The 9,631-nt window shown below is 42.0% G+C and overlaps 1 long non-coding RNA gene across 2 annotated transcripts; it reads left to right on the forward strand.

Annotated features, from left to right (window-relative positions):
* Positions 1,348 to 9,032, forward strand: LOC110396581. 2 transcript variants are annotated; one of them, XR_002437070.1, is made up of 4 exons: positions 1,348 to 1,740; positions 3,584 to 3,747; positions 5,313 to 5,409; positions 7,785 to 9,032. It is a non-coding gene; the product is annotated as an uncharacterized LOC110396581 (long non-coding RNA). The 2 variants fall into 2 exon arrangements; XR_002437069.1 differs by lacking the exon at positions 3,584 to 3,747 and having other exon boundaries at positions 1,356 to 1,740.

The following is a 9,631-nucleotide window of genomic DNA, read 5'->3' on the forward strand; positions in this document are numbered from 1 at the left end:
CTGTTCTTCCACCATGCCATGAACAGAGGTAATGAGAGAAAGGCAGGGGCTTCTCCCATGCTAGGTGCTTTCTGGTCACCTGGGGAGCCACACCTACCTTGTGGTAAAGCAGAAGATGGGTTCAAGGCCTTTGTAAGAGGAGGCAGCTGGGGCAGGCCTTGGGCCTAGGTAGGTGTCAGCTCTGTGGGTGCTGATGGTCACAGATGTTCCTGCTCTCGGTAGAAATGACCTTGCTTTGGAGTGAGCAAGGTGACTTCCTGAGTCCAGCTTTTTTCTCTTTTCTTCTGTTCTCTGAAGGTATGAAAACAACCAGAAACAGATTGTAACAAGAAACACTGTGGTAGTAGTCTTACTGCTAATATTTCTTTGACCCAACCTCCGTGTGTTCACATCAGGGCACTTAGCTCCCATTAACTGGAGCATCCTGTCCTGCACATGTGTATGCCCTTGCACACCTTTCACTGACAACCCTCGGGTAGCAAAGAGCTTTTGGGCAATTCCCACTCCTATCCAGGCTGTGAGTCCTCTAATCAGTATTTCATACCATGGTCATCTTTCTTGGAGGCACATGTTTTCAGTGCTTGATATAGTTTTGTTGCTTAAGATCAGTTTACAGTCTAGACAGTCTTGATGTCTCACTATCCCCAGAGCATCTCTTTGTGAACTGCCACCTTCTGCTTTCTTTAAGAATTATCCTGAAATCCATATATGCAGGAGGCAGCGAAAGGCTGGCAGAGCTGCTTTAAGGTGTGAGCTTATCTGCTTCATTGAATAATCAGGAGAAGCTGCCTGCAACTTTCCTTCAAAAGGCTCAGTCATACCAGCAGCAGCAGATTAGAGTATAAATAATCCATTTGGCAGGGTTAGTACAAAATACCTCTCTGTTGCTCAGCACTTGTTTTTCATCCATTTTCTTGGTTACGCTGCCTCACTCCCTCTGGCACTGCTCTGTAGTTTCTATTTTAGGAAGCCCCCTGAGTAAGCTCTCCCTGGGGACCACAAGGTTATTGGGCTTTCTTTGCAACCAGATTTGTTGCTGGTATGCACATGGCATGTTAAGCGAATGGAGATCCCATTCACCAGCTGCACTTTGAAAGCATGTATATCTTGTAAGACAAATCTTAGCAGCTAAGACTATATGTGTCACATCAGGTAGGTACATCCGCATCCTTCCTTGCAAGCCTCTGAGAAACTCAGCCCCTAAATCATCCCTTGAGGCTGTGCGCTTCATGGGCTTTTGTTCTCTAAGCCTCAGGGATCAGTACAAATTTAAGGAAAGAAGCTTTCCTCCTTTTTCCTCTCGGTCCTCAGTCTGTCCTGGCCATCTGGCTGCTTGCTGCATGGCTTTTAGCCTCAGACAGAGGGCAAGACAAAGGAGCCATTCTTTAGTGCAGATCGCAAGCCTACACAAAAGCAGTTAGATAAGCATCTCTGCCTCCCTCCTCCTTGAGGCTGAGGCAATAATTTAGCACGCGTGCCCCCTGCAGAGCTGGCATTGTCTGCTGCTTCTCTGCTCACCCTGCTGTGGGGATTCTTGGTTTCTTGCACATACGCGCATTATTTGTCCCAGCTGCAAGGTGCCTCCTTTCCAGCCATCGTTCACTCTGTTGCTTGGCAAGCTGCTTCTCTTTTCTCCTCTGCTGCAGCTTTTGCCACTCGTGCCCAGGAGGATCTGGAGCCCACAGTGGGAAGGTGCTACTCCACCAAGGCAGGAGCTCTGGCTGTCTCCCTTACCTCCTGGTGAGACCTCACTGTCCTTGATTCTCCTGGATGCTCCCTTGCCATACAGGCAATCTGTTTTTCTGAACAGAATCCTGCTGTCTTGCCCAAGCATCCAATAAGTGCAAGATGTGTCATATTTGTGTCTTAGTACTTATCTCTGAGCTCTCCATGAGCTGCTCATTAAGATATAGCTATATATTTTTTTCCCAATGACCTTAATCTCTTATTGCAGGAAAAGACTATAAGTCATACTTGTATTATCTTTGATGATACTTCTTGTTCTGTTTTGTTTTGTACAATCACAGTTACAGGGATAGCTACATCAGAGAGGATCTTAGCAGATACTCTGTGTCTATGCCTGGAAATTCCCAGGTAGAAATATAAGTAAGTCTGTGATGTGAGGTTGATTGTATACAGCAGCTACTGCTTTTAGAATTTGCTTTATGTGTGCTGGGCCTGCCAGACCTACTGCTCCCTGGTGAGCTTTAAAGCTCATACACAGCAAATTTGCCATATCTCAGGTCAGAGCTGTTGCTCCAACGCAGCTATACGGTGTCATGACAAAAAAATATTGGACAAAAAACCTCCCAGCAAGAGCTGAGGAAACGTGCTCTGAGCAGGACGGTGTGTTTCTTCCAGACCTGATGGGAAGCCAATAAACCCGGGAAGGAAAGACCTGCTCAAGTGTTTGTATTGGTGTCTCTTGGACAACCTTGGTGAAAGAGGTTTGTTTCAGGGAGCAGGGTCCATGAGAGATTTTTTAGCAGCTGTGAACCTGCTTATTGTGTGCACTGGGCCACTCCTTTTTGCTATTGTTTCACTTTTCCGGCTCTGTTCCTTTCAACATCTCCATCTGATCAGGCTCCACAGAAATTAATACTACTGTAAACAACCACTTAAGACTGTTCCATATGCTTTAGAAATAATATCAGTGTTTTCCAGCTTAGAACAACTGTGTTGGATGAAACATGCACTGATTGCACTCTTGGTCTTTGGCACAACTTTGTGACCTTCTGAAAGCTGCATGGTTTGTCAGTTATCCTGTCACAGTCAGTCTTTGCTTAGAGTAGAGCAGAGCAGCTTTCTTTTGCAGGATTTCCACCCTAGTGCTGATGCTTGCTTTCTGGGCAAATTGCATTTACTATAACATGTATCAATGAAAATACTTTAACAAACCAAGAGTGAGCATAAAATAGAACTTACATGCAGGTACTTTGTGCATTGTAACTAGTTGAGATGTACTATATAGAGCTACATCCTATCTAGTTAAGTATTTATTACAGATAGGTCATCCAGCTCCAAGAGGAAGTTGCTAATTTGTTTTCTATTGAAATATCTATTATCCCACTTCAGGAGTTTATTAATTTGGGAATAGTGCTGCATAAAATTCTGCCCTCAATCAGTGCTTTCCTTTTCCTGTTTGAAATCCCATCTCTCACTACGAGATCTCCTATTTAATTTGTATTTTCCCTGAGCTATAGAGTTTTACCTGCCCTAAAGTACCAGCTGCAAACAATCTGGAGTTGGCTGCATGATAATCCTAGAGGAAAGCCTTGGTTAGCTTGCTGCACCCTTCAGCTGCTGTCCTTGCTCTTCTTGGTTCAGACTGCACTTTTGATGTGTGATGATTTTCTTTGCTTTCACTGACTGCAGTCAAGCATCCACATATCTGCCCGTACCAGCAGCTGCCAATGTCTTTGTGAGAAATGCAGTGAAACTCCTATTTCTGACAGTTTGTAGATTTGCATAGGCTACCCTGTCCTCTGTTGGCCCACAACATCAGAGGTAGGTGTTGGTGATATAGGAATAGACGCTGAACCTTCCTATCAATATTCCATTCCATTTTGTTGCTGTGTGGCAGCAGAGGGGCACTCTGACAAAATGGCTAACTGGCATGGAAGACTGTTTGAAGCAAAGATGTGTAACTGAATGCCTCCACGCGGAAAAGATTGCACCCACTGACATTCATCAATGTTTGCTGAATGTTGATGGAGACCAAAGAGTGGATGTGTGCACAGTGAAGAGGTGGGTGGTGCATTTCAGCAGTGGTAACTGCGATGGTGATCACTGCAGATTTTGACTAGTGCAGCTTGCAGGCTCTTGTTCATCACTGGCAAAAATGTGTAGTTAATGGTGGTGAGTGTTGAAAAATATTGTTCTGTAGCTGAGAATTTTCTCTATCAAATGTTGTTATTGTGCTCTTTGTGTATGTTGCATGGAAATGAATAGGAGGCATTTCTTTTGGAGCAACCTACCTACCTACACTCAGCTACCTGATAGCTCTTTGCTTCCACTATAATTTAAAACACTGGATTTTGCCAGGACTCAAATTTCTCAGTGTAACCTTTGCACCATTCCCTGTGCATGTTCCTTTGTGCCCCTCAGTACTGCAGCACAAGCTCCAGAGCTGACTGCCGAAACACAGCACCAGCATCGCAGCAGCTGTCACCCCTGGGACTTGGGTGTCTGCTCCCTGCTCCAGCCAGTGGATGTGCTGTGGCACAGGTACTGCCAGCTCCACACAGGGAACCAGCAGGTGCCAGCCTCCTTCGCTCCGTCTGTGACCCAAATCATTACACGGGGCCTCTCTGTTCTGCCTTCTGCTGTACTGACACTGTAAAAATCACTAGGAAATCTCATTTCCGGGAGAGTGCCCCAAACATTTGTTAAAGAGCATGAGGTTTTTATGGACTATAAACCACTGGTGCACTCCTGAGTTAAAGACCTTTTACAGCTCCTGTGATTTAGACTGAAGACTTTTTGACTTTCTGTGTTTTATTACCTGCCATCTTTCTGCAGTCAGCCCGTTCCTATGTGGAAGGCTATTATCAGTAACGTTTCATGAAACATCACTGTGAAATTAATATATTTGAAATTCAGATTCTACTAAAGAGAATTGTATAAAGTCCATTAACAAGCGCATTAAAATATTTTCTTTCTTAAGTTTGGCTTCCAGCTTAGGACACAGACTCCAAACTCCATTAGTACTGCTGACTCCCCTTTATATTAAACTAAAAGCTGAGATAACGTGCGCTCATAGCAAATGAATGATGCAAGATGATGGTGTGCCAATAGTGCTGTGCTGGAGATATGAAGTTGGATCTGAACCGCTGGCAAATTTATGCATGCTTTCCAGAGGAGAGCTGCGAGGCAGAGCGTTACCACCCTCCTTATCCCACTGCGGATGTCATTAGCACTGGAAAGAATGGGAGCACCGCAGAGTTATTTATACAGGAAGCATTGTTTGGTTTAAGGCACAATCTCTGATGTGAAAAATAGTCTCCAACAGCTTAAAAAGTTACTTTCAACTAAAATAAACAAATACGTAAGATCTTGAAAACCAAACAAAGAAGTAGTGGACTTTTCCAAAGTCCTTATGAAGTCATTTGTTGCGACAACTCCGTGATGAGGCTTTTAAATGAGGAATCTCTTTAGTAAATATTTTGCTGCCCTCCACTGGACCAATAACAGAAAATCTCCTGCTAACACACGTGCCCCTGAGAAGTGAGATCCTTTTACTAGAAACATGTTTGAGGCACCATGTTTTATCTGAAGTTAACAGTAGATTGTTTTGTTTTTAAATTTCAAAGCTCTGCCTGGTGGAACAGCAAGATATCTACCTCTTGGGAAGGTGCAGACCTGAAGGCATTCCACGTTTGGTCTATGGAGGGAGTCATCAGAAAATAGGTAAGTTTTTCTCCTTTCTCCATTTGAAACATTTTGATTTATAAGGATTTGCTTTATCTCAGTGTATATAACTTTTGTGTTTTTTACCAAGAATGACATGTTGACTTTGCTATTTATCCATTAGCAGCTTCATACCAACTTTATTCTGCAGTAGAAGACTAATATCAGCATTTTGACTAGAAACATGTTTTATTAAAGTACTATCAAGTTCGAGAAGTGTCTGAAGGGACTGCCTTGAACAATCTCTTGCTGTTGCCAGCATGGCAATTGTGGGAAGCCATCCTTAGGGCTGAAGGGGAAAAATTGAATGAGAAGCGAAGAAAGAACAGCTGTTGAAGGGGTGGATGTTGAAAAGAAGCAAAAGAAGTAGCAGCTAAGGTGCAGACTAGCATGGGCATGGCAAACAGGATGTGTGAGAACCAGGTTGCTAAGAAAATAGGAAGAGGTATTCAGTGCATACTCATTCCTGCAGTTTCTCCATATCTCAGTGGCCTTGAGGTTGATTCACAAATGTGCAGAGGACTTATTTGGAAACCTTAGTGCTTTAAAACTTGTTAGACTTCCAACCTTAAAACGTAGAACACAGATACAGAGGAATCACAGCTGCAAAGGGCAGTTGTTGAGTTTGGCTGTGAGTATTTGCACTGGTTCTGTTCTGATATTTTGGTGTGAAAATTGAATGTGGAAGCAAGAATGAGAAACATTAATGTGTTTGCCTTAAGCCAAAGAAGGGCGTGTGGTTCTTATCAAACACCAAACGCTGACCACATGACAGTCAAAGCCTAAAGAGCCTGAAACTTGGTGGTGATTATTCATGCGTGGATGGGCCATGGATTTTTCAAATGTTCATGTATTTTGCATTTGTTATCTGGGTATCACAACTGGAAGGGTTACTACTGAACAAGTTTCAGCTGAAGTCTTAGTTTGAGGGCTACTCAATAGCTCCCGTGCTGGATTTTATTTATCCCAGCTGACAGCTGGACCAAGGCATGCAAATAGCCTCCTGATTGAAATTTTACTTCTCTACTTCTCCAAAATTTTGCTTAACTTTCACAAGGAATTCTCCCTGAGATAACAAGTAATCTATTGAAGTGTATTGTACTCGTTCATGTAATCAAAATTTCATTAAATCTAAAGTAAGCTTAGATGTACATTCTGAAGCTAAACTCTTTACTGATAATTTTAGGAGGAACAGATCTATATCTCTTCATTAAAGAGGTACAGGAGATAAAGTAAGAGTCCTCAAGCTATGAACAAACATGCTATGGGGAAAAAAAAAAAAGGTTATTGCAAATTGTAGTAATTTAAGTCAAGAGATTACTGAATATTATATTGTAAGCTTTGTAACTGCTGAGTTTGCTACGTGAATCAAGCGCTCAGTTTAAGCTTGTAAATCAGGAGTATCAGTGAGGTTACTATTTTAAGTGTAATAACTCTCTGTTTTCTTTCATGCTTTGATGTATGTGGTATATAATAGAAGTTCATTAATATTAAATTTCTAATGAATCATAGAGCCAAACACTGTTGCTTCTTATAGGAGTAGTGGGCAGCTGCCACACAAAGCACAGGCCCGGATGTCACATGCTAAAGTACCTGGCCGACCAGAAAGAAGTTGTATGGATTAGAAGGAAATTTTCAGCATTTTAAGTCTTGATGAAAGCTGATAGTAATTACTATCACATGTATTCCCTGATAATGATTATAGTGTTGAAAGAGGAGATATAGACAGGTACTGGTTGCAGTTACCTGTTCTATAGTTAGTTACACAGTCAGACACAATACAACCCAGGGAACACTAAAACAATTTAGTGGTGTGTCTGGGACACCAAAAGGTGTAAAAATGGCCTACCTGGGGGTTCTTTCTGTTGTCAGTCTCACATTCTTATGTTCTAATGTGATGGGTCTAGGCTATCCTGGGACAAAAATACTAGGCTCTTTTCTTTTTTTCCCCAAAGATATCAAGTACTAAATGTGCAGATTTTCTTTTAATGTAAATGTACATATAATTTAATGAAGATGACTTTTTAGTAGATATGAAGCGATGCAATAAACGTCTCCCTGTATTAAATATATAGACATATAAAAGTAAGTGAATATTCTAATAGAACATCAAAAGCAAAGTTTTGAAAGATGGAATTTGAGACTCAGTACTTTGATCCTTATTTAAGGAAGTGATTTATCTGGCTGCGTTGATGTTATTTGCTTGAACATCAGTATTTATAGCACTATGCTCCAAATGCATATTGTTATTGTTGTTGCAACATCCTAATAGCATACTAATATTATTGTCCTTGTTTTGATAAGTATTTGTGTATGTCGGTACACACAGATCCCTTAACTCTGCTTTTTTTTTTTTTTTTTATGTCTATGGCCAGGCTGATGGGGAAGATGATAATGGAAGTTGGTTGCTACAAAACCCAGCAATTGCAGGTGTGATGCTAAACAGGTTACAGCTGTGCTCGGGAGCAGTTTGCACCACCTGGCTTGGAAGCACTCCAAGATGCCTCAATATTAGGAGAAGGAGCTGCTTCTATCTCCAGACTTCAGAGTGGGCTGGTAAAAAACATTTATCAGACTTCAGGAGGTATGTCTATACATAAACATTATGTATATATATACAAGTGGTAGCCCCTTGTGGTGAGGATCTCATCATCACAAAAACAACACTGCAATTCTGTTGATGGGATGCAGATTGTCATTAACAGAATTCAGAACTAGAAAGAATATGAATAAATGATTTTAGGGAAATTCACTGAATTAGGCAATTTGAGTTTGTGTCACTCATTGTACCTCATGTTCTTGACAGAGGTCTGACCTAAAGAAAGTAAAAGTTTGCTTTGAGGGTAGCAGGCCTGGGTGGGCAGATTTAACAAATTGATATTTGTTTTGCTGTGAGCGATTTTGAGACTTGTATTTTGAAAATGAACTTAAGAGCAAAACTCCTCTGACATCAGTAGCTTTCAGGCTGGATGTTATGGTGAGAATGATAAGAATTAAATCTACTTAATGCCATGCCTTTCTAAGTAAACTTATGATTGATATTAATATAATTAAATTTGGAATACTGCAAAGGGAAAACCATCCATAAGAAAAAATAAATAAGTGGCTACATTAGTCTTCTAGTAATGGTCTCCAGAAAAGCAGAAATTTGAATTCTTAGAACAGATTTTCACTGTAAATACTAAATGGCCCATTCAATATGTAACTTCTCAGCACAGGAATTGCATTAGTTCTGTCTTTTATACCTGAAATGTTCTAAAGGTTAGTTAGTTGGTAACAGTTAGTTGAAATTCTGTTATTTTTCTAACATATATGAGGAGTTTAACAACATTAACAATCCAGCTATGGAAGATGTTACTTGATGCTTTCTTATTGTGGATGATTCTTCAACCCAATTTCCAAAAGAATTAGTAAGTATATTTCTAGGATGCGAATTTATATAGTGAAAGAGATATTTACATTCCTAGCACTTACGCATTTTATATTCAGTGTCAAAGTAGAGCATCCAATGGGATGAGGTTCAACAAGACTGAGTGCCGGGTCTTGCACTTTGGCCGCAACAACCCCAGGAAACGCTACAGGCTTGGGGCAGAGTGGCTGGAAGGTTGTGTGGAGGAAATGGACCTGGGGGTATTAGTGTATTAGTCGATGCTTGGCTGAGCATGAGCCAGCAGTGTGCCCAGGTGGCCAAGAAGGCCAATGGCATCCTGGCTTGTGTCAGAAATAGTGTTGCCAGTAGGAGTAGGGAAGCATTGTCCCTCTGTAGTCAGCCCTGGTGAGGCCGCACCTCGAGTACTGTGTCCAGTTTTGGGCCCCTCACTGCAAGAAAGAGATTGAGGCCCTGGAGCGTGTTCAGAGGAGGGTGACGAAGCTGGTGAGGGGTCTGGAGCACAGGCCTTATGAGGAGCGGCTGAGGGAGCTGGGATTGTTCCGTCTGGAGAAGAGGAGGCTCAGGGGGGACCTTATCGCTCTCTATAACTACCTGAAGGGAGGTTGTACTGAGCTGGGGGTCAGCCTCTTCTCTCTTGTAACTAGTGACAGGACGAGGGGGAATGGCTTCAAGTTGCGCCAGGGGAGATTGAGGGTGGACATTAGGAAACACTACTTTTCTGAAAGAGTGGTCAGGCTCTGGAATGGGCTGCCCAGGGAGGTGATTGAGTCACTGTCCCTGGAGGTGTTCAAGAAACGTTTAGATATAGCATTGAGAAACATGGTTTAGTGG

Source organism: Numida meleagris, chromosome 3, assembly GCF_002078875.1.
Source record: "Numida meleagris isolate 19003 breed g44 Domestic line chromosome 3, NumMel1.0, whole genome shotgun sequence".
Taxonomy (NCBI): Eukaryota; Metazoa; Chordata; class Aves; order Galliformes; family Numididae; genus Numida; species Numida meleagris.